Genomic DNA, 25,573 nt, shown 5'->3' with positions numbered 1-25,573 from the left:
AGCCCTAATGGCAACCAGAAGTCGCCAGGTCCAACGAGCCATAGATGTTGGTGCTCGAGAAGTCCTGTTGCTCTGCTGCACCTCGAGCTTGCTATCATAACTCTTTTTCTACTTTCCGTAGCTTCTCACTGAAGTCCTAGGCCCTGGGAGGAGAAGTCCTTTGAAGGCATCCTCATTCCACAAGGCTTCTCCCTAAGCCGAAGCTGGGCGGCGCTTCCTGACGCATCCGGAAGAGTGTGTCCGTTGCACTGCTTTCATGGGGCCAGGTCCGAGACCCCCACGACAGCAAGCATCATCCTTGCTGCAGTTTAGTGCACTCCTGCCCCTTCTGCGTACTCTCCTGATTGGTTTCTCCTTTCAAATCCCAAGGCACGTTTTTTCCTATGGCTTTTCTTCTGGAGACAATCTTCCTTTCTTTCTCTCTTTCAGAAAACAAAAGGCAATATCAGCTCTCTCTGGCTATTGATAACTTGGGAGGTGAGTTAGACAGAAGTGACCCATGAAATGCGTGCCTCCAGTGACAGACTTGGTTCACACTACCATAGAAAAGATCACAGAGTAATGATCTATATAAAGAGAGAAATACCTTCTGCGGTGCTGCTTACGCGTGTCTTAAAACAAAAGCTATACCCTTGAGGGCAATGAATAGCTGGGTTTTTTTTTTCTGTGTTTTGTTTTATGCTGTTCTTTGATCTAACATGAAAATCATTACAATTTATGAGATAAGGCAGCAGACAAGACCCCAGGGAATTCTTAGTTATGTAATGCTACATCCAATTCATTATTTTGTGACTCTCTTCCTCAGATAGCTTTCTGAAAGATCAAGTTAGTCAAAGCCACCGTGGGTTTTTAGCTTCGCTAAAATCTACCATATTACATGCTCAGTGAATTTCCACAGCTTTTGTCTGAGTCACTGACAGCACCTGTCATTTGCCTTTTTATTTCTCGAAAGCTGCTGGTGGCAGCATCATCAAAGATGCTGAGTAAAAATATATATCCCAGAGCAGTGGCCCATAAACGTAGCCTACATATATTTTAGCACAGACTGTGTGTGGCATAACCTGTAGTTTTGTTTTTTCCTGTATGTATCAACATTTTACTGCACAAGTGGGCACCCAGGCAAGTTAGTAATAAACAAGCACGGTTAAGGCAGAAAATGGAACTAAACTTCTATAAATTTACATTTAAAAAGAGGGGGAAAACATTTGCTTCACCAGTAGGAGATTATAGCCAAAACAAATGAGTCACCCTTCTCTTTCCTGACCTTACCAAAATGCTAATGTGCGAGGGTTTAACAGATCAAGAGTCTGGTGCTTCTGGTACTGCAGAAAATCACAGCTCTCCCATCTACTTACATTTTAATCCAGCAAAACAATTTTTTCCTCTTCTACCCTCTGCCCCGTACAGAAAAATAAGCAGCATTGGTTTTGATTTTCAAAGGAAAAAAGCTTGATATTTCATTCCTAAACTTTTACTTTTTAAAAGCCAAAATAGCAAATTATTCTTCTGTACTAATACTATTAAGTCACCTGTCGTACGTAGACCATATCATGAAAAACTTTAGACTCCTTTTAGCTGAAAGAGAGTAGTATGCTTTCAAGAAATGAATCTTTGATAATGTAATAGCCTTGTATACTGCAGCCAAGACCATGCAGTTTTCCATACGTCTTCTGTGAACAGCAGCAGCCATTAATTAAATATGTCACGTTCTCTGAGGCTATGAATATGTTTTTTCACTCCCAGTTGTCAACAGATCTTTGGGCAGGAATAGTGTTCATATTTTTGTAACCAAAGTAGATTTTGCTAACAGATTGATTATTTTTTAAGTCTGGATAAATGCAGTCATGAGAGTTGCATATCCTAAACCTCTGCAGAATTCAATAGGGAAAGGTTTCCTATAGTGTGGTTTTCATAACTAACCCCCAGATCCCATAGGAGGGGTATAACTTTGTCATGTTGTCCTTCAAAATCTGAAATTCATGACTGGAATTTTTTTAATCATGGGCTATAAGCTTTTCTCCTGATGCGTCTTCAGGAGTTCAGCTGTGCTGGCAGGTATGAATGGAGGACAGCCTTGGTCCTCGGGATACCAGAAGAAGAAACTGCTACGGCAACATCATACGCTCTGAGTCAGTCAACTACTGTGTGTGTTCCCAGCCATATCGGGATCACCACCCACTGACGTTCCGTGCGTTTTATTTATGGGCTTATTTGCTTGCTTGTTTCAGCGACAGGAAAGAGAAGCAGTAGTATCCAGGGATTTCCTACTCTCCGCCACTTGAGGAACACAATACTTCTGGAACTGCTTCTTAAAGGAGCATAGAACAGTATTTTCCAGTCTGTTACAGCATGTTCGAATCCATGGGAGAACAGGTAACCGTTCACGGGAGATACGTCATTTGCATATTTTTTTTCCTGTAGGTTTTGAGAAGCTTAAAAATTCCTTTTAAAGTCTGTCCCATCAAAGTCCGGTCTATTGGGAGGGGAAAAAAATCTCTGCACATCTTAACGACATTCTTGGAGATGTAAATTTTTGCCACTTTATGCAGCAGTTAGAGATTTGTGAATCTTTTGCAACATTCATAAGGGATCATAGAAGATTTCTAGGAAAAAAAAGGTAGGAAAAGTAGGTTAGACTTGAAAGTTGTACAATATTCACAAAGGTTCTGAAAGATGCAAGCACCGGTGTATTTCTAAACTGACAGGTAATATTAGGTTTTCTCCTGTTTAATGAAACTTGTTGGGAAATAAGTTTGGTTACACTAAATCTAAGTAAAATTATGGCTAAGAATAAAAACACTTACAAAAATTTACAGTATTTTGTAAAAACAAAGCCAACAATATCCATTCTTTATTTTCTCTTTATACTTTTTATTACTAAACTCTTGGCTAGTGCTAGTTTTTAGTGATTATATTTTCTGTAAAAAAAGTGCATGTAGAAACCTCCACAATAGGATAAATTATAATGACCATTTTTAGGTAATAGTTTTGTGGGGATTGTTTCATTTTCCCAAACACAGAGAGAAGCAAAGAGAAATAGGAAAAGAATACATATTTTTAAAAGATGCCAGCGTACTTTAAGAAATATCGTTTTACTGAAGTTGTTCTGAGCCCTTCTGTTCTTGTTTCATGGTAAATATTTTCAAAGATAAACAGTGAGACTGCAGCACTCATTAGGATTTTCAAAAGTGCTTAAAGACAGCCTACTTCTTCTTTTGATATAGCGAAAGGTTTTTCAGTGATGTTGTTAGGAAAAAAATATCAAAGAAGGGTTAAGAGGTTTTGAAAAATGCAGCTCATGGTATATTCAGTAATGAACACTTTCTCTTCTGTCTCAAGTTCAAGTAATATCTACCTCATGATGAGATGGGTATGTTTAATCTGCAAACAAAATAATACAACAACTTTTTAGTATCATTAATTTAGCAATTTCAATTATGATGATTTTGAGGAATAGACAAGAAGAAAAGAGAGGAATATAAAGTGTGCATTTAGAAAATCATCTTGTTTTCTAATAAGCAACAGAAGGATTTAAGTAGTCCTAGTTCACTGCTGTTGCTATATCTCTATTTTTGTAATTTTGGAGCCCTAGGTGGAGAAGAGTTAAACATGGCTAAGAATAAAAAATGATGGGGAAGTTAATACAGAATAATTCTCACAGTTCTACTTGACGAATGTCAGATTCTTTAAACATCCCTATTTGTAAGTCTGCAGTACTCTTGAAGTGGAGGTCTGAATGCAAATAAGCAATGAGAGCATGCTAGATTTTCTTCCTAAAAGTGAAGGATTTCACTGGTAAAATTCTAACTGCGGTGGAGCTGGTGATCAAGCTCCCAGTGACTCCAGAGCTGCTATTTTAGCCACTAGGACTTTTCCTGCTCTCATATCCTGGGCCCTGAGTAGGAGCAAGAAGTCAGAGGCACCGATGACTGGTTAGCTCATGTTCTCCATCTGTAATAGCTTCAGCAGTGGAACTATCTCAAATATTTTGTTATGTTTATTTGGGAAAGTACTTTTATTAGGGGTAGGGTGGGTTTCCAGGCTTGGCCAATGCTCCGCATATGTCTGAAGTTGGCTTAGAATACATCGCATTTCTAATCACGCCGCTGCGTTTCAAATTCAAATTGAAAAACCACATGTATGTATTTTGGAGAAGGTTGCTTTGCTTTTATCGTGGTCGTAGATGCCATCCTCTGTGCAGCGGTTCTTTGGGTTCTTTAGTGGCTGCCGTATGCTCTTTGCTGAGGTACACACACTTCCCAATGCCTAGTTTTGAAGAATGATAAGCAACACAAATTTGCTCTGAGACAATTCTTATGTTTTCAGAACGGTGAATAATTAATGAGAGACCTGTTCTCAGCTCACAATGGGAGTACAACTGTTTGAAGGCAAGAAACTTAGGTTTAAAGCACTGGTCATATGAATACAGAAAGACAGAGAAAGAAAATAAAACAAGCTAGCTGAGTTCCCCTGCTAAGGGAAGGGCAGCCAGCAGGAAGCCAGGGAGCTGCCAGACAGCCCCAGATTTCCAGTTCTGAAGGTCAGTCCCGTCCTGGTGCGAGGCACGAGACGATGTGAAGGTTGAGCAAAGCAGTGTGCTGCAGAGAGGTCTTTTGTACGAGGAGGATTGCTCTGATTGCCCTTTGCAGCCAGATTGCGTTCCCCTGCTGCCTATAGGGAGGTGCCTGAAGATAACCATCAAACATTGGTTCTGCCGGCTGCTGTTTCTTCTGATTTCCTTCCCAGAAAGCAGCTTTTAAGGTTTAAGGTTATCCCAACAAGTATTTCCGCAGCCGAATGTTCCTTTGAAAGTCTAAGCACTCCCTTTGATTACAGACTTCTTCTTTAATCAAATAATGTGCAAGTCAAAATGAACCCTAAAATAGGTCTTGGTGCCCTGCGATTGTCTCCCTACTGCTGTTAAATTTGGAAATAGCAGCTTTCTAGTCTTTTCATTTTATTCTTCTCCTTTTATGCTATTGCAGCACTGAAGATAAGTCAGTCTTACTGAAGCATCTGTGCTTTATATCAAAGGGATTATAAACCAAGGGTTAGGCTGACAGTGATAAAATCATAAAATTTCATCCCTGGAACCGCCAGTGTGAGGCCCATGGCAAATGGCACTCAGATTGCTAGGGATGGCTGAGAGTCCGTGATAGTGGGGGTTTTTTCAAGCAGAATGAAAAAGGCAAATTATATCCTTTTGCAATGAGAGACTACAGTTATTTCCATTGTTTTGCAGAAACTTCTACCTATTGAGTAATAATGCCAAGTGGCTATTCCAGCAGCAAGTACTCCTCTTCTCCATGTACCAGCAATCAATAAGACTACTGAAAATGTGTCACCTTCCCCTATATGATGCCATAGGAAAAAACCCTAAAACATAGTACTTAAAAAAATAAAAATCCTCCTCACTTAATTTGGCAGTTGGCAAAACATGGCATTTGTGAGAAGCTGGCATGACAATTGTCAGAGCCTCTCTATCAATACAAGAACGGAAAACAAACTCCCTGGCGGCAGCGCGCACAGCTGTGTGTGCCCACTCCCTCCTGCTTCTTCCTACCATGCAGTGCTTTTTTAGTCAGAACCGTTTGTGTGATTGGAGGGGGGATGTGAGATTAGAGATGTCTTATAAAAAAAGAAACCTTTAAATGCAGCTAATGCTTTTGCAAAATAGTTCTTTAAACTTAGCAGTTGCTTTAAAAGAAATCAGCAACCTGCCATCTGGAAATAACATACAGTAGCATGGTACGTAGACATGGCTAGAACAGCTCATACTAATTAGCGTATCTCTGCTATGCTTCATATCAGCTTCTGCTTGGTTGCAGATGGGACAGCATGCAGAACTGGGAGGTCATTTTTATTGTGAACAGCCTACAGTGAAACATAAGCAAATGGTCTAGGTCATAGGGAGACTCTTTGTATCAATGTAGAGAGTTGTTTTGTTTTGTTTTGTTTTGTTTTGTTTTGTTTTTAATAGCACTGATTGGGAAGCTTAGATCTTCCTGAATTCTTTGCGCAACACCTGCTGGGAGCAGGGATAAATTCAGAAGAATGTCAATGAGATGCTGAACTGAGACGCAGAAGAGAACTAATAGCAGAGCAGATTTCCTCCTCCTGCTCCTCTTACTGTGAGACAGAGAGCATTTCCAATAGGGACAGAATCAGGACACAGCATTAAGATCTGCAAGGAACTTTTCATCCAATCTGTCCTGGGTGGTGGTATGGACTTAGGTTTCAACCAGTACTATCTCATTGTAGTGCTGTGTGTGCGCCATAATGGAGTGAAATGTTTAAAGAATAATTATTTCTGCCTGATAAATCTCTCAGCCTTGATCTTTCTACAGAATAATGCCACGGAGGCTATACAAAACACTGGGGCATGTTCAGTCAGCCTCAGTCTGGGATCATCTGTGATGGAAAGCAGAATGGGATGGCAACGGATATGGCTTTTCTTTACAAACAAAACTAAAACTCCGGAAATAATTTCACTGGCTGGAACTGGAAATTCCTATATGGTATGCTATGTTTTTTTTTATAGTGATAGCATGCTCTAAAAATGATTCCTGTTCTTGCTCCACTTCCCTTTTTCTGCTCTACTTCATCCCAGGCTGCTGTTGATGTCTTTAATGAACTAGTCTTTTAAAAGGCATCAGGAACTTTTTAAACGCTCATGCAAACACACCTGATTTGGGGCTTTGGCTGCATTGGTTCATCTCCTAGTTTTGGCTCGTCTTTCTTAACCTTCTGCTATTCTCTCACCAGAAAACTTTCATGTCCTGCCTCCAATTTAGTAATCAGATCATCGGTGCTCAGAAGAAAGGCAGGCTACATGGGAGCTGCCTACTGTGATCAGAGGACCGTCGCCTTGCTGTTTGCTTGGTCCGTTATCAAATAACAGAGCAAGTGGTGGGCATCATGGTCTGCATCTGAGCAGCACGGGAGCTGTAGGAGGTTGTGCAGGAACAGCAGGTTAAAGAAGTGTAGGAAATCCAGCAAACACCTTCCAGGGCCGGGGATGGGAGAACAGCCAGGCCAAAGGGGTCTGGGAACGGCGCTGGGTGGTTATCCAGTCGAGCTGAGCTTTACTTGGGCTGTTTCCACAAGGCTCACAGCCTCATAAACCCCCAGCATGAGTCTAACGCTATTCAGCCCCGCTTTTAAGAAACTTCCTTCTAGATTAAGTACACGTCTGGAGAAGAACAAATTGTGGTCAGTTTTCTTTAGAGGGTCTAAACTATTGAATGCAAAGATTTTATTCAGTTTAGCAATTTACCCATTTGTATGTCGGGTGCTTCGAAGAATAACATTACCGAGTTGTAGATCTTTAAAATAGAGAAGAGATTAAAAGAAACACAACTGAAATAAGATTAGGTTGCTTATGGCAGCACAAGCATGCATTCCAGTGCTAATTATAATGTTTCTTTTAATGTCACTTATTTGCATATCTTTTGGTGTATTATACAGCTTGCAAATTCTTAGCAAGCATTTGAAAACTATTATACATTATTACATCCTTAAAATTATAAACCAGGTCACCCAGCTGTTTAGAATCTGATAACAGGATTAAAGGGATTCATTGTACTCTCTGTAAGACTGCAAATACCTTTTCTTCTAGAAAATTTTGGAAGTTAACCAAAATAATATTTTTCTTCTGAAAATCAAATGAACAGCTGAAAATACATTCATAATTTGCAGTGGGTATTTTAGGCTCTAAGGTACATTATTCTTTTTGAATACTAATCTTTTTAGTGCTTACTGTAGTTATTATAACTTTACACAGTAGGTAGTTAATACTCCAAGTTTCTGCTGTTTAGTATGTTGGAGCTGTCCACATTTTCATTAATTCCATCAATCAAACTTAACTCTCTTCCACCTCTAAGATGTAATTATAATTATATTTATGGCCATATATATGCTAATGAAAGAACTATTTCATGACATTTTAATTAATTCTCAAAATGCTTATGGACTGCAGTGCTGACATTGTCTCAGAATGACTAGTGCAAAAGAGAAAAAATCAAATTTTTATGTTATGGCTAATTGGAATTATGCAAGAAATATTGGCAAATGCAGTCAGAGACATCTTATTTTGATGATTCCTTTAGCTTCAGTTCTCCTTTATGTAACTTATGGAATTAAATGTGTTAGCTTTCAGGTAGTTTAAATCTACACTTTTGTAAATATTTGGATACATGGATACTTTATAATCTTTACTTTTCTATATCTCTTCTCTCCTTGCTTGTTTTTTTTTTTTTAGTTTATTGATAGACTCTGCCCCCATTCCCCATCTTCATTATAAGAAAACAGGTGAGGAAGCAATAAAAATAACAAAAAAAAAATTTTATGTAAGTAGAAACAACATGTATTTGTCATTACAATTGTGATTTTTAAAGGTGTCTTAAGTCATTTCAGTACCCAGAGTAAAAATCTGAAAGATGCTTAAGTAGTTCAGGATCACACTGAAAGTCAGAACATGGGTGTGAAAATCAATTTGGATATTTTTGAAACAAATTGGAGGAAAGCTTTAAAATTCTGCCTTGTTTCCTTCCTGAAAATCTCAGACACAGTCATACATTACAATAAATTGTTTGATACCTCAAGAATCATAACCGATCATCTGCTAATATGGGAGTCATTTATGATTTTGTCATGCAAGGTGCTTTTTTAAGGAATGGGGCTTTTGGAGAACTGCAGAGGGGTTAGGGGAGCCTCAGGAGACTGCAGGTCTGCAGCTAGGAGGAAACGCCTAACCAGAAATTACTGAGCAGGCTGCAGGAGGATGAGGCATCTTCTGGCTTTTGGATTTTTTAATTGTCCCTCCTGACTGCACTAACCTCCAAGAAAAGCCACCCTGGGGAACGTCTGAAACCTCAGCATCCTCCCTGTTTACCACGCTGCATTGCCGCGATGGACCTGGTTACCTGAGCCAGTTCTTTGACTTAAGTTAGACTCAGACTCTTCAGATCTTTCTCTTTTTGTCATTGAGGCCTGAGCTCCTATTTTCTGCTCTGAATTCATGCAGTATCTCTCTGACACATCAGTATCTAAGGCATCAGAGAAATTTCTGCCCTAAGCCCAGGGAAACTTTGGAGAGTACAGGCACTTGACAAATAATTACTTTCTAATGGCAAACAAGGATGAAGATTGAAGATATGAAATATGTGTCAGTATTAGCACAAGCAGTTTTTAAGCAAAAAGAAACTTGCAGAACTAACAATGTCATTTCTTCTTCTACTCATCATTATCAGATCCTTTGTCAGTGTATGTTGTGTTCATCAGCCCTCTCATGTTGAAATGTCTGTAAGGACAAATGCACTGGGTTCGACAGTTTCTGGAGCACTGTATTGTCATTCTCATGTACCAAAAAACCCTAAAAAAATGTTGCAAATTGTTATGGTTTGGAGAGGGCTAGGAGACATCAGTTCAAGCATATGCAGATCTTTGCAGATGCTTCTTCCTACAGGGCAGTCAAACAGTGGGACACTTTCTGGCTTCACAGCTGCTGCGCTCCTGACGGGCTCCTTCGGGGAAGTGTGCTCCACGACTTTGCTCAGGCTGGTCCTGACTGCTCAAGTCTAGTTCCTTCATGTATGCATGCTGGCATATTCAAGCAGCTTTACCTCATGCCCCTTTCAGCATTGATGACCCCTTCTCCAATTGCTGTGACAGAACTAAAATCTTGTTGTTTTGACTGTTTCAGAGTCATTGATTGCCAGGCCAAAGGAGAAGCAGTAGCTGCGTTATAAGATGAAACATCTTTATATCCCTAGGAGAGTCAGATTTGATATGCTTGCTTGTTTTGCTCATCTGTGTGATATGAGGTTCACATGAGCTATTTTTGGTGTCACCTCAATACGAGAAGTATCAAGGGCTTTGCTTGTTTTCATCCGAGGATGACAGGCAGAAGTGCTGCAGGTTGGAGCACATCTTGTATGGTTATGTCTTTTCCTTCTGTTTTGCTTAAATTCATTTCTACTTTTTAACCCAAAACAGCCTTTGAGCTTTTTCCATGTGCAGCTTCCTGGGTCAATGAAAGGATATGAACATCTCTTTGGAAACGTTGCCTGAGGAATGAAATTAATTTCATGGTACAGGATCTTGATCCTGGTTTTTGCCAGTAATTAATTCTAACCTCATGAAATTCCTGTAGGGGTAATTATTTTAGAAGAAAACCTAAAGTCTGTGCCCAGACGTATACCATTATACCATATCATAGATCTTTTTCTGAGATATTCAGTATATATGGCTTGAGACAAATTCCTTTAGAATAAAAAGAGGATTTTTTTTGATCAGTGGGAGTTTACAAATTCTGTGCATCAAGACTTGAGGACTTATGATTTTGAACTTAGTCACTTAAAAAATACAGAGATGTACATGAGTACAACCACAAGTTAAATAACTTTTTGTGCCTTTTACGTACTTCCTAAGTTTTCTCAAGATCTTTCCACAAGTGGTCCTGAAATACTCTGTTGGAAAGCATTTGGTTGTGAAAATGGGTGTGTTAATGAAGGAGTAGTGGATACAATTTTTTAGGTACAGTTCTTAGAGAAGGGTTGTGGACTTTCAATTTAGACTGAAGGATCTATGGAAGAGTGTCTAATGCCATTGCATGCCAACTTCGCCATAGGACATAGATGAAGACCTCTTGCATAGAATGAATCTAGGCTCCATTTAATATGGACTGGTCACTAAATATTCAAGCTTTTAATTTTTTGGCTAGTTTTGTGAGAGCACATCAATAATACTGAGTGTTCTTGTGCTCTCTGGTTGGAGGAAAGTGACTTCTAGAGTTAATGGTCTGGATGCTCATTAGTAATTAATTTAAGATTCATTTTATATGGATAGTCATTGTTTGCTCAAGTATGGCCTAGACATTAAATGGGGTTGTAAGGAGAGGGGGAAGATCAGTACTCATCTCATTTACTATTTGACTGGTAATTACAAAAAGTGATTTGAAGTATTCCTCAAGCTCACTTGCTAACTCCACGGTGTGAATTATTGTTAGCACCAGCGGTACAGAAGCAGCTACCTCCCAGCATTACAGAGCGGACAGTATTGAAGCAGGCTAGTCTGTGGTTAGGTAGGCTGAAAATATAACTACTCTTTTAGGCTACAGCTCTTTTTGGTTGTACCCAGCTGCAGTCAGACTGCCTGAGGGCACTTGCAAAGTGCCTCAAGCATGTCCGTATTACCGGCTGAGCAAGCATCCCTCCCCAAGCTCCTGCAGCGTTCTCCTTGCATTTGCCTCATTCTGACTCCCCTGCCTACACACGGTGACTCCGTGAAAGCCAAGCAGCGAGACCATTACTGGTTTGTGCCACCATTAGCAGCACCATCATACTGGTGCCTACTGGGCAGCCACAAAACATAGCTAGGCAGCCAGCACCTCTTTCTGCCTCTCTCCCATTTCTCTTCTCTTTCCTCCTCCTGCTCTTTCCCACAGTGCTGGAAAGAACCTGGCTTTTCCTATCATCATCTGCTACTAACCAAAACACGCTGCAACAACTTACAGCTTCCTACATTTGGACTGGTCCAAATATCTGCTTTGGAGAAAGCCTATAAAGCCAGGCACTGGATCTTAACAGTGTTTGAGGACACAACACCGGCAAGCTGGGATAGGGACCATAGGCATGGGAAGAGGTACGTCTGAGAGCTGAGGTAGGTTAGTCTCTTCCCAGAGACTAACTCAGATACCAAATGTCATTAAGTCATTTGCACCTGCCCCTGACAAGAACTGGAAATCATTGCTGATGTCCTCATTTCCTCTTTTCATATCCGGTTCTCTTCTACTGCCTCTGTTCTCCTTTCCTGTTTTTTTCTGAAGATGGAACAAATTCCCTTTGATCCTGATGGCTGATAGTCATCTCAAAGCCATCCCACTATTAGGTGAAGGGGGCTCTTCTTGTGCACCAGACTGCTACACAAGTTTCATGGCACATAGATCGTCTAGGAATTTACCTTGGTGGCACCCCAAAGAGAAGCAATGTAACCACACAGTTTAGCTGTGCTGTCCATGACTGAATTGTCTTAAATAGTAATGTCAATACTAATTTCATTCTGGTTTGTATAGCGATTGCTTTCTATTTTCTACTACTAAACTTTTCCTTTTTGTTTTCCAAGGACAATAAAATGCACAAATTAAAGTTGTGAAGTTGAATATGTTTCTCTTTGAATCACAATGGGTATAAAGACGATCGTTTCTCTGGTTCTCAATAGCTACTTCTTTTATTAAAAAGAGGCAGAAAAATATCTTGCTTTTCTATTGACAGATACTTGAGTTTTTGATGATGGCAGTAGAGGAAAAAATCAACAGCAGTTTTTCACAGAAACATCTTGCATGGCACTACCTTTCTTCACACTTCTTGTGTTTAAGCAAAGACAAAATTCCCGTGCTTTGACCCCGAGCTGTGTCAAAGCTGCTCAGCACTATAAGCAAGCTGGATTTTTGCTGCCCCCCCCCATGTTAGACGCATAGGCCGAACAGGTCCTGTCTAACTATAGGAAGGGACAACTGGTTGAAGAAGGATTTGACTCTGCTCTGCTGCAACGGGAGTGGCGCCGTGACTATTGCAGCTCCTCCTAAAAACAGCATCTGCCTTCGCACCCGCCCTCCCTCCCTCCTCCTGGGCTGCAGCGCTGCCGTTCTGGCAAGGCAAACCAGACCCTGGGATTGTGGCAACTTTTATGCCACTAGACCCACTGCGCTGAGCAGCTCTACCTGTCTGGAGATGGCACTCGGGTCATTGGACTGGTGGAACCAACAGCAAGACCTAGGCGATTTCCTTGTCAATACGATCGTGCTGTAGCTTTAATATAGGTTGTTAACTGTGAAAGCAAGCCCTTCCTGAGGTTTTTAAAATCCTCTCTTAAGCAGTTCTCTGACACATTATTAGTTATTAGGATCCCTTGAAGTCTTCTCTTCCTTTATTACCAGATGATGTCATTCCAAAGCTTGTAGTTTCATGAGACTAGTTAAAAATGACTGGTGATACACAACAGATGTCTATAAATGACCTCAAAAATAACACGTGTTCTTTTTCAGTTGTACTGATATAATTTATATTTATAATATATATATTTAAAATGCATTCATTTAAAAAATGAAAATCTGTGGTATTAAAAACGCAAATGAATGCTTCAATGGATGGAAAGGAATTACTTCTAATGTATGGAACTCTGCCTCCTTAAAACCATTTTGCATATAGATGTGATTGAGACTTTCAGAGAAGGTGTGATATATATAGATAGATGATATTTAATGGGTTTGAAAAGAAGATAAGTTTACACCTTGGAGAATTATGTAAATTACTGTCTCAGTTTTATGCTGTTGTGTAGTATACAAAGCAGTGCGTGTAGAACCACTTTGAAAACATTAGAAAATAGCAAGGTTAGGCAGGTACAATAAATAATATCAATGTGATAGTAGAGTACCTGGTGCTGAAAGTGCAGGGATATGTTCACAGTATTATAATTAAATCTCTGAGATTTGCAGTGCAGGTGGCAAATGCTGTCATTGGCCTCAGCAGGATGCAGCAAGCTGCTCGGTTTCACAAAACACATACAACTGTTTCTAATTATGAAACTGCCCATATAAAACTGATTGTATGTTCAAAACTTTGTACAGCAAGTATATAAATAAATAGGTATTATTCACTCATATTTTGATTTCTCAGACTGTTAAATGGTATGCAAAACTGAAGTGTTGCTCTACAAGGTGTCTGAGAGCTTGTTTTCCTTTGAATCAGCCTTCATCGTACTGTGTTATAATGGAAATGTAGTTTTAAATTCGAGCTCAGAGTTCATTGTTCTTCTTGTGGAATACCTTCTTATGGAAGCACTTACAGGTATATGCATTTAGGGGTCAGTTCACCCTTCCCTTTGCACCCTAGGATGTTAAGCAATTAAAAAAAAATTACGGTGTGACTGAAACTTAGCCATGTTTAGAAATCTGCATTTATTCAGATTTGAAGAGTTTTCTTTGGTGCTCAAATCAATTGTTCTTCATATCTTTATCTGCTGGCAGACAGTTTGACTCGAAAAGAGACGGTCACTGGATTAATACCGTGTCGAAGCTGGAATAATGGAGTAGAGAAAAGCCAGACCAGTTTACAGACCTTTGACAGGTCTTTGTAAAGATGGTGGTTGATTCATCACATAGGAGAGATACTATAAATATTCCTTATCACTGTATGTCACTTGGTGATAGCTGGTGTGAAGAAAAGGTGAAAGCCTGCACAAGGAGACTAAGGTGTATATAGTGTCACACCCTGTTTTTCCCTGACTTGGCTGCAGCTCCATGAGAGCAGGACGGTTCCTGCCGTGGGCGTGCAAGAGGCAATGAGACCCACCAGAAAGTGTATTTTCCCGTTGTTTTACAACAGCAATCCCATGCAAGGGATTAAGTCACATGTATGATTGTTTCCAGAGCCAACTTTTAGGGTAGAATGAAGTTATTCTTGATTTCATTCCTGAGACCTGATCCTGCAATCCCAGTGTAGGAAACACTGTTTATGTCTGAACTTCTACCAAATGTCATTGCTAAAATGCTTTCCTTTCTGCTTGCCTCTCCCTCTGTAATGTTAGCGGGAAAGCTAAAATATTTTTCCTCTACCAACATGTGGTAAATTTTCTAGGTAGCTTTTTCCCTGTCATTTTTTTAATATAGGAAAAACTTTGTCATTTACATTACTTCAAGAGGGAGGGAAAAAAAGGGACTATCTTCATTCAGAAGGAAAGTTTTCTAAAAATAACTTTTCTTGGCTGTTTATAAATCTCTTTATCACCACTAAACTCCAACACAATCAAATAAGAACAGTTAAAACATTTTGAGAAAAAATCTAACTCTCCAGCAACCTCAGTAGCTTTAACGATCTGGTAAAAGACCAAACAAACAGATATAATTATCATAAAAAAAGTCATTACATAGCTCATCACATCTGACTTGTTTATGGGATAAAAATTAAAGTACTTAAGATCATCAGAGGTTTTCTTTGCTTTCAGATACTATTTCTCCCTTTGAGCTCACTGCAGACATTAAGACTTACCCTGAGAATGCCTCGGATAATGAAATCCATACTTCTCTCTTACTCGAGCAAAGTGGCTTAGTTCACTGATTTACTATCTGTGCTTTAGTGTCTGATAACATCAGTGCCTGAGTGCATGCATCCGAGTTGTAGGTACACATCTGCCTGTGTCTGCCTATTCATCATCATAATGTCAGAGTCTCTTCTACTTAAAGTCAGCGGCAATAAAGTAGTTTGGACTTTATATGGCGATAACGAGCTCTCTGGCACTTTTCCCATGTCAATGTAAAAATTTTTTCTTAGGTGAAAATACAGTCTGAGTTTTTTAAGTTGGGTAATGTCTTTTCTGCTTTGTTTTAGGTTCATTCATTTCAAAGGAATGCATTAGAATTATTTTTTTTTCAGTTGGGCATGGTAAGCAGGATTAAAGGGGGTTATGGCTATGAAGGTCACTAATACCTGAAGATCTCTTCAAACAAGAACACTTACCGAGGGAAGATCTTAGTGTATGCGAACAGTAGGTCGCTGATGACTCAAAGCTGGCCTCTACAGATGCATAAAGCTCAAAATATAGAAAGAAAAGTAAGAACAGCCAGCGGTGTACACTGTATTCCTCTCTTTCATGCAGGGACACACGCCTGATCAGCATCGCAAGGATTCTAGTTTCGGGTGCTAGGGATTTTTTCTGTCTACAAAAAGTAGCTATTGAAGTAAAGACTAAGCTGGACCTGGAGGCAAAGGCTAGGACTTGGGGGCTCAAGGACTAGCACTAATCCAAGCAAGGTCTACGTACACTGACTACCAAGGGCGTTGGCGTGCCTGCTGGCAAGGGTTACTGGGATACATTTCTTTTAATGCTGCCACCTATTTCTGGAGGTAAAGCTTTGTTTTTGTAACCTATGCTGCAATGAGAAGCGTAGTTAGCCTTTCCCTTAACTGGTAAGTACTTAACTCTGCAAGTATTTCTGTAATACCAATGAGGAACAATGATAGCTCTTAATATATATATATATATATTTATACTAATATGCATTTTCACTGAATTTCCCTTCCCTTCAGTACTTGTGTGTAAAAAGGTTAAGACTGGGGCAGACCCCGACGGTACTTGCAGGGTAGAGGTTATTTATAATGACTAGAAATTTTTACCTCTTTATTTCACTTTTAATGACTTTGGTGAGTATTTGGGGTTTTGTTCATTTTGCATTTTATAAACCTTTGGCAAGCCTCCAAGGCAAAGAAGTTTGTACTCGATCTTTATTCATGCTGCATGTTTGCTGTCACAAACAGATGTTTTCACATAGCTTTAAGAACAGGTTTCTTCCATTTGGCCCATAAATCAGTTCCCACGTAAAAGTCACAAGGAACAAATGATAGATCATGAAGCAATGAACTGATGTGGAGAATTTGCTTCCTTGCTTGTTTTTCCGCACCCCTAATTCCAGTTTTAGTATTTCTCCCCCACTCGAAAAAGAACTGTGCTTCATTTTAAGCTCCAAGCGTACTTGGACTAGGAATGAGTAAACCTAGTGCAGCAAAGTCAGAATAAAGGCCAGACAATGCTTGTAAGCTTGAAGGGCCTGATTTTTACTAGCCCTGGCTGGAATCCTGATTTAAATAAAAATAAAATACTGTGTGTATCCTGGCTGCAGCCTTTTTGCAGAATATATTGCAAAGCAAATCCTAGGAGGGTACACTAAAGAAGTAACATTTGCTGCTGCTAAATTTAGTAAAAAAATCAACAATTGCTCCATTGCATCAGTGAATTAAAGACAGAATATGCAAGAAAAATATGAACTGCTCCTATAAATGAGAAGGACATATGGCAGGTATATTGATTTATTGTATATAAAAAGATATAGGTAAATATTGTGCAGGATTGTTCATTTGTAACAGAAATGGATGAACTCAGTTAGCTGGGATCACACACACACCTACCTAGAAAGACTGACAACTATAGCTTTTACACAATTTTGAAGGCAACACAAAATCTTGGAGGTTTGGTGGATGGAAACCTTAATTCTGACGATGTCAATTTATGGTTGTAAAACACAGGGAAATTATTGTTGCACATAAGAAAATGAAAACTGTTGTGATATTTGGACAAAAATCTTATCTCCTTGATGGAGAAAAAAATGATCTTTTCTTTTTTGCTATGATATGTCTGTTACAAATGACTTTGAAATTTGATTTCCATAAACATATGTATTTTGATAGCCTGAGGCAGTAGATGTTTGCCTATTTTTTCCACACTATAAAAACAAGGATTGGGCTGTTCTATCATCCAGGCTAGACGCATCGCTAGATTTCCACCTTTTAGGATCCAGCTATCTGCTTCTTTTGTTGCTGCTGATGGTTTTCAGGCTGCAGCAGCAACTGATACAGAAATGGTATGTTTTGGGCTTCGGCTTCTCTATTCTTGGTGTCTCTCCTGTGCTGAAAAGCAACATGTTCTTTTCTCCTGTTTCAGTCCAGGAGGTGCAACAGAGCGAGGAAAGGGTATTTTAGGGTGAAAGGTGGGTTTTTTTTCTACAGACGTGGGAGCAGGGTGGCCCTGGGTTCTCAGAGGATGCAAGCCAGAGGCTGGGGCTCAATTCCGTAGGAGAAATGGGGAGGATCAAGAGAGAGGAGGGTTAGGGAGGGGATAAAAGAGGGAGACCACAGACAGTAACGCTTCTTGCTTGCTCCCCTAAGTGACCTGCTGACACCAGCCCTCCTGTTCAGTGCCGCTGACTTCTCTCCCCCCCAGGCCCCGAGCCGGCTCTGCAGAGACGAGCCTGCTGCATAGTAATTAGCACGGGAGTTGCGGCGAGACCTCGTGTGAGAGGATGACCAGTGAGACCATGAATAGAGCTTGCACGAGAAATCAGTTGAAGGTTGAGAGCAACAAATCAAAAGGGCTTGTGGACCCTGCAGCCACGTCACCACCACGCAGGCACAAGGAGGTCGAGTTTCCTTTCTTGCGCTGATGCTGAAAAGCCAGTTGGGAGCAGGTTTCCATTTGCACTAGGCACTGCACAGACAATCTCTCCGCTGAAGAATTACAGTAGAACTAGGCAAGACAGTATCCGATGTTTTCCAGATCACAAATGGCAAAAGATATTACTGCCGTGATTTGAGGGATCGCAGCTTGTCAGCTTCTTCGGGGGAAGCGAGAAGAGCCTGAGCTAGGCAGAAAGGAAGGAAAAGGTGAGAAAGGGCACAAACGATGTGAGAAGGTGAGAGAAGAGGGAGAAAAGGGGTTAGATAAGGTGATGATGTACTTGCTTACTGCTGGTAGAATGCCTTTAGAATAAGTATGAGCAGAAAGAGGGAACCGAGAGAGATATCCATGTAATCTGTTACCATCACAGTAATGTGAAACTATGTTGGCTGCACTAGTCATACTTGCCTGGAAGAAAAACAGATGTATTTTATTGAAAGTTAATGAAAACAGGTAAAAAAACAAGTAGCAACACTGGAAAATTAACATTTTGCTTTGATTTTTGTAAATCTATCCACATTAAAACATTTTATTATTATATCCCTGTCTCACATGCAAGTTTCACTGACTGAGAAGCATAATTTAAGATTTCTGTTTGTTTGTTTTAAAGAGTTTCAGCTGGAAAACAGAATGCTACTTTGAGTCCAAACTTTACGCGACTGTTGTCATTTTGACTCGTAGAGTTGGGAACTGAGCAGAACGAAGAGGATGAAGTGCTAAAGATTGAGCTGGAAAGCATGTGCCAGAGCAGATTTCTAGTCTCTGTGGACTGATGGAGAGAGAGGGAGACCCAAAACACATCTTGTGTGAGTTAAAATTAAATTTGAGTTTTACAAAATAAAGCAACCAGTTACTTAAGCAGTTGAGAGTATGGTTGTGCCGTTTGATTAAGAGGAAGAGGATAATAAATTTAATTTTTTTGCTGTGATTCACTCATATAAGAATACCATGTATTTTATGTGTGTACCAGATACACAAGAATACATAGCTTGTAAGTATAGGGAAAAAACACTATTTAACAGGTGGAATGATGAAAAAAGTGGAATGAAGAAACAGGCACAGAGAAGTTAGAAATTAAATTAGGCCACTTAGGTATCATTTAAGAAGAGTTTCATGGCGCCGTTATGGAGTAGAAGACTACTGTAGACCATTTTTGAATGCAGTCATATTAGACAAACCTAAAATGATTCCTGCTTTTCTCTCCCTCATATTTAAAAGAAGAATTGACAAACCTCAGTTTGGGAAAACTGTTTCCCATTGTGATCTAAAACAGTTTGCTCTGTTAGTCTTTAGGTTTGTTCACGGTGCAAAATGATTTCTTTGGGCTCTTGTGAAGAAGCTGGGACTCACTGGTACGCTTGGTCTATATGAGAGAAGAGAATTTTGTGTTTGGTTTGGCTTTAGGTGCATTTGTGTTTACTTTTGGTTTTGTTTTTAACTTGTATCAGATACACCTAAAGCCCCAGGTGAGCAACCTTACCATTGTTTCACAGAACCACAGAATTAAGATGCAGTAGTAATCATCCTTTGCAGATCAGGAAGGAAAAGAAGTAAGAAAGAATGGACTTGCAACATTTGAACTGGCAAAAAAATCAAATCAAAACAAAATCAGGAATTCTCCCCAAACCTGAACGGTGCACCTGGATTTGGGGCAAAATCCTGGAAGTAAAAAGCAGCAAATTCCCTTAAAAGTAATAGGGCTATACCAATGTGCTTAGCTGAGGATCTGGCCAAGAGCATTCCTCACAAGAGAAAACACAACTCTCTTAAGTTAAGGGAGCTTTGCGATCATTTTATATGCGTTGGCATCCCATCTTTTCACTTCAGATGTGCTCATTAGTTTGCATAATGTCTGACAGCAACTTTTCTTTCTTCAAGATGTGGAGAAAAGAGTGTTAGTGATCCTGGAAGATAAATATAGGCAGTAACGATTAGCGAAAGTGATTGATAAATGGGGTGGGGAATGGGAACCAATTTGAGACACAAAAAGGCAGAAACAAATGTTTAAATTTAGAATTTTGTCCTCAAAAAGTCCCTGCCTGTCAAATATGCGGAAATAAATTATGAAAAACTTGGCATTTGATATTTCACAACGACAGCTATGACATTCATGAGATGTACGCTGCTAAGTCATTGCCCACGGCAGGTTTATACAGAGTATACAGCTTCTGCAGGAAACGGGCAGTGCAGTTGAACATATTTTAAAGATTACAGAATACACCGATGGTCCAATCTGTTTTTTAGGACTGTCTGAAATCTTAGCTTGTCAAATCATGTAGCATAGTGTTACCCTTCTTGTGATGCATACAGTTCCGGTGCCAGTTGTGCCACTCAGGTACATCCTGACAAAATAATTTTAGGTCGTTGAATGCTTCCCATGCCAGGTCAACAGTTTCAGGTCAACAGCTTACACAGTGCACACTCTTAAAAATTGGATCTGCATCTCTCGACATCCATGACAAAACTCCTATTGATTTCAGTGGAGCCAGCATTTCCTCCCTAGGCTCCTGGTACCTTAATGGTACCTGGTACCTTCCTTGCTCGAACAGAGCTTTCTGAAAATATGTAAAATATTGCACTTCTCTCCTTTAAAGCTTTTCTTTTCATAATGGCTATAAAAACACTTGAAGACATATTGGCCACTGGTGGACTGAGACCCCAGCTCATCAAGCTAACTGTTTTCATTCCTTATTTCCTGTATTTCTTCATCTGTCTAGACCCTCCTGTTACTTTGTATGTAGACTGAAAGCTTTGTTTCTTCTGTGTTTGTACAGTACCTGACACAGCTGATGCCTGTCCCTAAAGAAGAGCTCCTAGATGCTATGATAGGTAAATAAAAGACGCCTTTTAAAGAGAGAAGTGAGGTATATTATAAAAGAAATTTTCTTTAACAAGATTAAGAATTATATATATGCACGATTTTTCATTAGGGCCTTTGAATTCAGAAATAACTAATGAGATAAAATATCGTCATCCTTTATTATAGGGATTTTTTTCTCTCATTATTTTATAGATGAAAATAGCTAAAAGGGCAAAAGAATTTCAAAGGTCCTAAGAAATTATTGCATGGATCTTATATTTATTTTTTGAGTTACAATATTTAAATGTCAAGCAACCCCAAGAGAAATAAATTATTCATTATAATTAGAAAATATATATTTTTTTAAATCACTTATTGGTGAGCAAGCAGCATATTCAGTGAGAATGTTTTTTCTTTTGTACAATAGCTGTGTATTTTGAGATAATGTTCTAATTAACTTAATTGCAGCCACTGTATTGAACTGTAGGTTGAGATCCAAAGTGTCATGGCAACTAGCAGAAAATCTCTGCAAGTCTCTGCTTTCTCAGTATAGTCTCAAAAATAGCTCTTTATTATATGAAATAAGGAGGTAAATCCTCTTAACAAGATAAAGCTTGAACCAAGAAAGAATTTTCCCCTTTGCACTTGATGGTAAAGCATAAATTAAGCATTTCTGCTTCAATTTAATTAGCATAAGCCATCATAATAATGTACCCCATAAGTGTTTGCTTTTCCCATCTAGAGCAAACCTCCTGTGCTCCGGAGATTTACTGTAAATCATTGAATATTAATTTCTTGGATTTTATTGAAGTACATTTTACACAGTCAGCTTATGAGAGAGAACAATCATTTTCTTTCCCTTGCAGGAAAGATCATATTTAATACTGTGATATTAACTAAAAGGAACTCCATGAAATGCTGCTCCAGTTTTATGATCTTGCTAACTCTGGAGACTGCTGGAAGTGGGAATTTCAGAGAATAGGAAGTATATATTTAAAATACATATCTGACTAGAACGCTTTGATAGTGTTATGTCTCTCTGCTCACTGCAGCTCAGGTAATGTTTCATTTCGTTAACAACTGTAGTGCTAATTAGAAAATTGCTTCTCAGTTTAATTCATAGAAATACACGATTCCATACAGAGTAATGATTGCCAAACTGCCATAAAATCAGAAGAGAGCCTTTAAAGAATAAAGACCACAGGATGAGTCTAATAAGTTAGATAAATGTATAATGTAATGGATTGGAGTCTGCTTACACATTGGTGCTCTGGTAATAACATCAAACAAAGATTTTTTGCTGTATACTATGTTCCTATTACCCATTAAAAAAGTAACCATATCTAATATATAGAGCTTTTTTTCCCAAATCCATTTTTTTTCCCCAGAGAAGTAAAGTTCACCTATACTGGATATTATTTCAGCTGAATACTGTCTGTGCTTTCTGGTGATGTCAAAATTAAGTTCCATCAAACTGTAATTTCATGAGATTTTATATTCAGCTAACTGATGCTGGAAACAAATGTTTAGGACTTCCATTTGGTTTTCATACGTTTGCCTGGGAAATGCAGCTGCCAGGACCACTCATACTGGCCACAAGCTATCCCTTGGTGCTAACGGGCCTGCTGGGACGAGGAGCTTGAACACCGCTGCCCTTAACGAATCTGCTGGAATTTGCCTGCTTCCCAACATCACTTACCCATGTCTGTCATTCTTCTTTTCACCAGGAAAAAAAACCTTCCTAAAAATATGTCCTTAACATCCGACTGACATGTTTGCATTGAGGAGCTGGAAAGTATAGACCTGAAAAAGAAAGGCCGAAAATCAGAAGCTTCTCCTCCCTCTCCTAAAATCCAGCCCCAAGAGCAACTTATGAAACCAGGAACACAACAGTCTATAGTTAACACTAATACTGGCTGCTTAGGAAAGACAAGATGGGAAGAACCATAAACGATTGCTCCTTGAACTCTGGAAATATTAAGAGGTAATAACAACAAGACATTACATTTGTTATCGTGATAGATTTTTGGTACATTAAAGGCCAAATATTTATCCTCGTGTTCCAACAGGTATTCACAAAATATATGTGTGCAAGGCCTTCGCTGAAAGAATTTCATATCCAAGCATTTGATATGCACAAAGAAGTACTTGCAGAAATGAATCTGAGACTTGAATTTCCAACTCTGTACACACAGATGTAATTTGTCTGCACAATTTGTAGTCATAAACATTTATATTTGCAAATTAAAGCTGGTCAGGAGGTAAATTCAAATAAAATACTAAAACAAATGCAAAAGTAGTGACCTATGCAATATGTTACCTGGTTGACTGCACTTAATTTCCATCGGGAGACTTTAGGCAGTTAAAAGAAATCCCAAATTGAAAATTCACTGCAGCTTTCCGATTGTTGAAAAGATGGAACTATTGTTTCAGCTTTTATGATGCCTAACATAAATCTCAATGAATCCCCCATGAATGAAATGAATTGCAGTCTCCAAAGTTCTCTTATTTTGCTTTAAGTTAAATCAGTATATATTTCTGAACTTTTTTCTTTTATACCTAAACATAAACTTTTTCTCTAAACAGCTTTAAGTGCTTGCAAGAATACGTAATTTTATACTTGCTAGGCCCTTTTTGTAAGAATTAGAACATGAGGCCCATGGAGGGATTAAGGACACAATTTAAAAGAAATAAAACACTCATTTTTTCCTATAATTTTTTAGACCAGTGACTTGCCAGAAATCACACCTGAATCTATGACAGATTCCAGGCTTATTTTACCTCAGGCAGGGCCATCATTTTTTCCCTCCCAGAATCCTGCATTTTTTGTTTTTTTTCTTTTAGTGCTCTTACTGCCTTCATAATCTAGAAACTTTCCTGCTGGCGCTGCTTGGAGCATGTGGTCTTCCTTCCTTATGCTCTTATGCAACTGTTTTGGAATAAAGGTAACGAGTAAGATAAAGAGACATTAGAAGAAAACCTGTCCGTCTTGGAAGAGAGGAATATGCGGGTTGTTTTGCTATTGACTATACTTTCACTTTCCAAAGGCTTTTCTTCCACATGAAAGCAATTAATACTGAATATAGAGAAAACCGATTTTTTTCCTTCCGCTTGGAATCAGTCGGGTTCCGTAATGATGACTTCTCTTTCGCTTCCAGTCCTTCACTGGACATCTCACTGGTGGTGATTTTTTTTTCCCTTTGATCTTATTTTCAGAAGGCATTGGTAATAGTGTCATTCAGTCAAAGATCATACTGGGTAACGGAGAAATATTTCATTTAATCCTTAGCGTGTGTGTTGTATGCCAAGCGATGATTCAGTTTGAACACGCCGGCTGACGAGTACCTCGCAGCAGCGTCATTAACTGTCTCAGAGCGCCCCGATGAACTTTTTGTTTGGTTTCATCAGGTAAATGAGAGGGCTGATCTGTTTGAGAACAGCTTCATTGCACCTCTTCATTTATGCCGCCTCAAGAAGCCTCATGAAAACGCTCGGTATTTCTGTAAGACGCCTGGAAGGTGCAGGTTACCTAAACTTGCTCCTCTGGAGCATTGACTCATATTTCTTATGGAGGCGCTGAACAGTTGTTTTTTCTATAAAATAAATTATGTACTTTTTATTAGGTATTTTCACACTGCATAGAAAAATAGCCTAATCTTGTTAAGCGCTACCGCCAGGACCAGGAAGACCCTACACGTTCTATCTCGCTTGTGACACGGCGAGGAAGAGCAAACTGCCGAGTATTTCAGATCCACTGTAAAAAGTGAATTCATGCTGCTTATGCTTACAGGCCAAGCTGTCCTGCCTGGAGATCTGAGATTCACACCAGTTCCTCCGTGTCGCATCCTACCTGCCCTTGCTATCTTAGGTATTAGGTGGAGTTCTGGCTTGAGAGAAAAAAAACAGGTGTTTTCCAGTTGTTGAAAACAATTTCCATCATGCCTATGAAAAATATACATCTCTAATTACATCATTCTACATTTCTAAAGTACAGGTAGTTTTATTTCTCTTATTCAAGGAAATACAATTGTTTCAGTTCGGGAAGAGTCTAACTGCTCCAATTCACCTAGCGTAACCTTAGAAGAGAAGATAAGCATTTTCATCATTCTCCCCCAAATAGTATATCTGCGTCCTGCCTAAACACTATAGAAAGCGTGTTCCAAAGTCAAGGACCTTTCAAGGACATCCAGAAACTCTTAACTTCAGGTGATTCAAGTTAAAGGGGTTTATTTTGTTTCCTAGCTGATTCATAATCATTGTAATTCAAAGACAGTCTTTCTGTGAAACTTCAGGAATAAAGAGAAGTAGGATGCTGAAGTGTTTTGTTCTGGTGCAGTCCGAGAGAAACTCTGTGGAAATCAGAGCTTTTTCTTAAAAAAGAACAAAAAACCAAAAAGAGGCAAGCCAGCCTTTTGATAAAAAACAAACCCATTTTTCTTTTACAGATATGCTGAAAAATGATCTGTTAGCTCCTATTCAGGAAGATAATTCAAAAAGATTTAGGAGTCTGCATCTATTTCATTTATCTGTCCATTTACTAATGGTTAAAAATTGACATTTATTAAAAAAAATGCAGCTGGGAGAGTGCACATTGGACACCAATATGACAGTGTTTGAAATGCCCCCTTACGCATTTAGGAATTCTCCTAAAGCAGCATTTTGTGGGGAAATATGAAGAAACTTATGCAATAGTTTGGCAGTCTGCAAATTACCCTGTACTTCATGTTCATGATAAAGGTTTTCATTGTGTAGAGTTGTCAACCTACA

General features: G+C 39.2%; 1 long non-coding RNA gene across 3 annotated transcripts; it reads left to right on the top strand.

Moving 5' to 3' along the window:
• The first annotated feature begins 15,576 nt into the window (after positions 1-15,576).
• Positions 15,577-23,089, top strand: LOC106499613 (uncharacterized). Of its 3 annotated transcripts, XR_001295209.2 has the most exons (5): positions 15,577-15,965; positions 18,688-18,812; positions 20,781-20,835; positions 22,534-22,790; positions 22,876-23,089. It is a non-coding gene; the product is annotated as an uncharacterized lncRNA (long non-coding RNA). The 3 variants fall into 3 exon arrangements; XR_001295207.2 differs by having other exon boundaries at positions 22,534-23,089; XR_001295208.2 differs by lacking the exon at positions 15,577-15,965 and adding an exon at positions 18,001-18,212 and having other exon boundaries at positions 22,534-23,089.
• The last annotated feature ends 2,484 nt before the right edge of the window (positions 23,090-25,573 follow it).

This window comes from Apteryx mantelli, chromosome 9 (assembly GCF_036417845.1).
Source record: "Apteryx mantelli isolate bAptMan1 chromosome 9, bAptMan1.hap1, whole genome shotgun sequence".
Taxonomy (NCBI): Eukaryota; Metazoa; Chordata; class Aves; order Apterygiformes; family Apterygidae; genus Apteryx; species Apteryx mantelli.
This window is presented reverse-complemented; position numbering and strand designations above follow the sequence as displayed.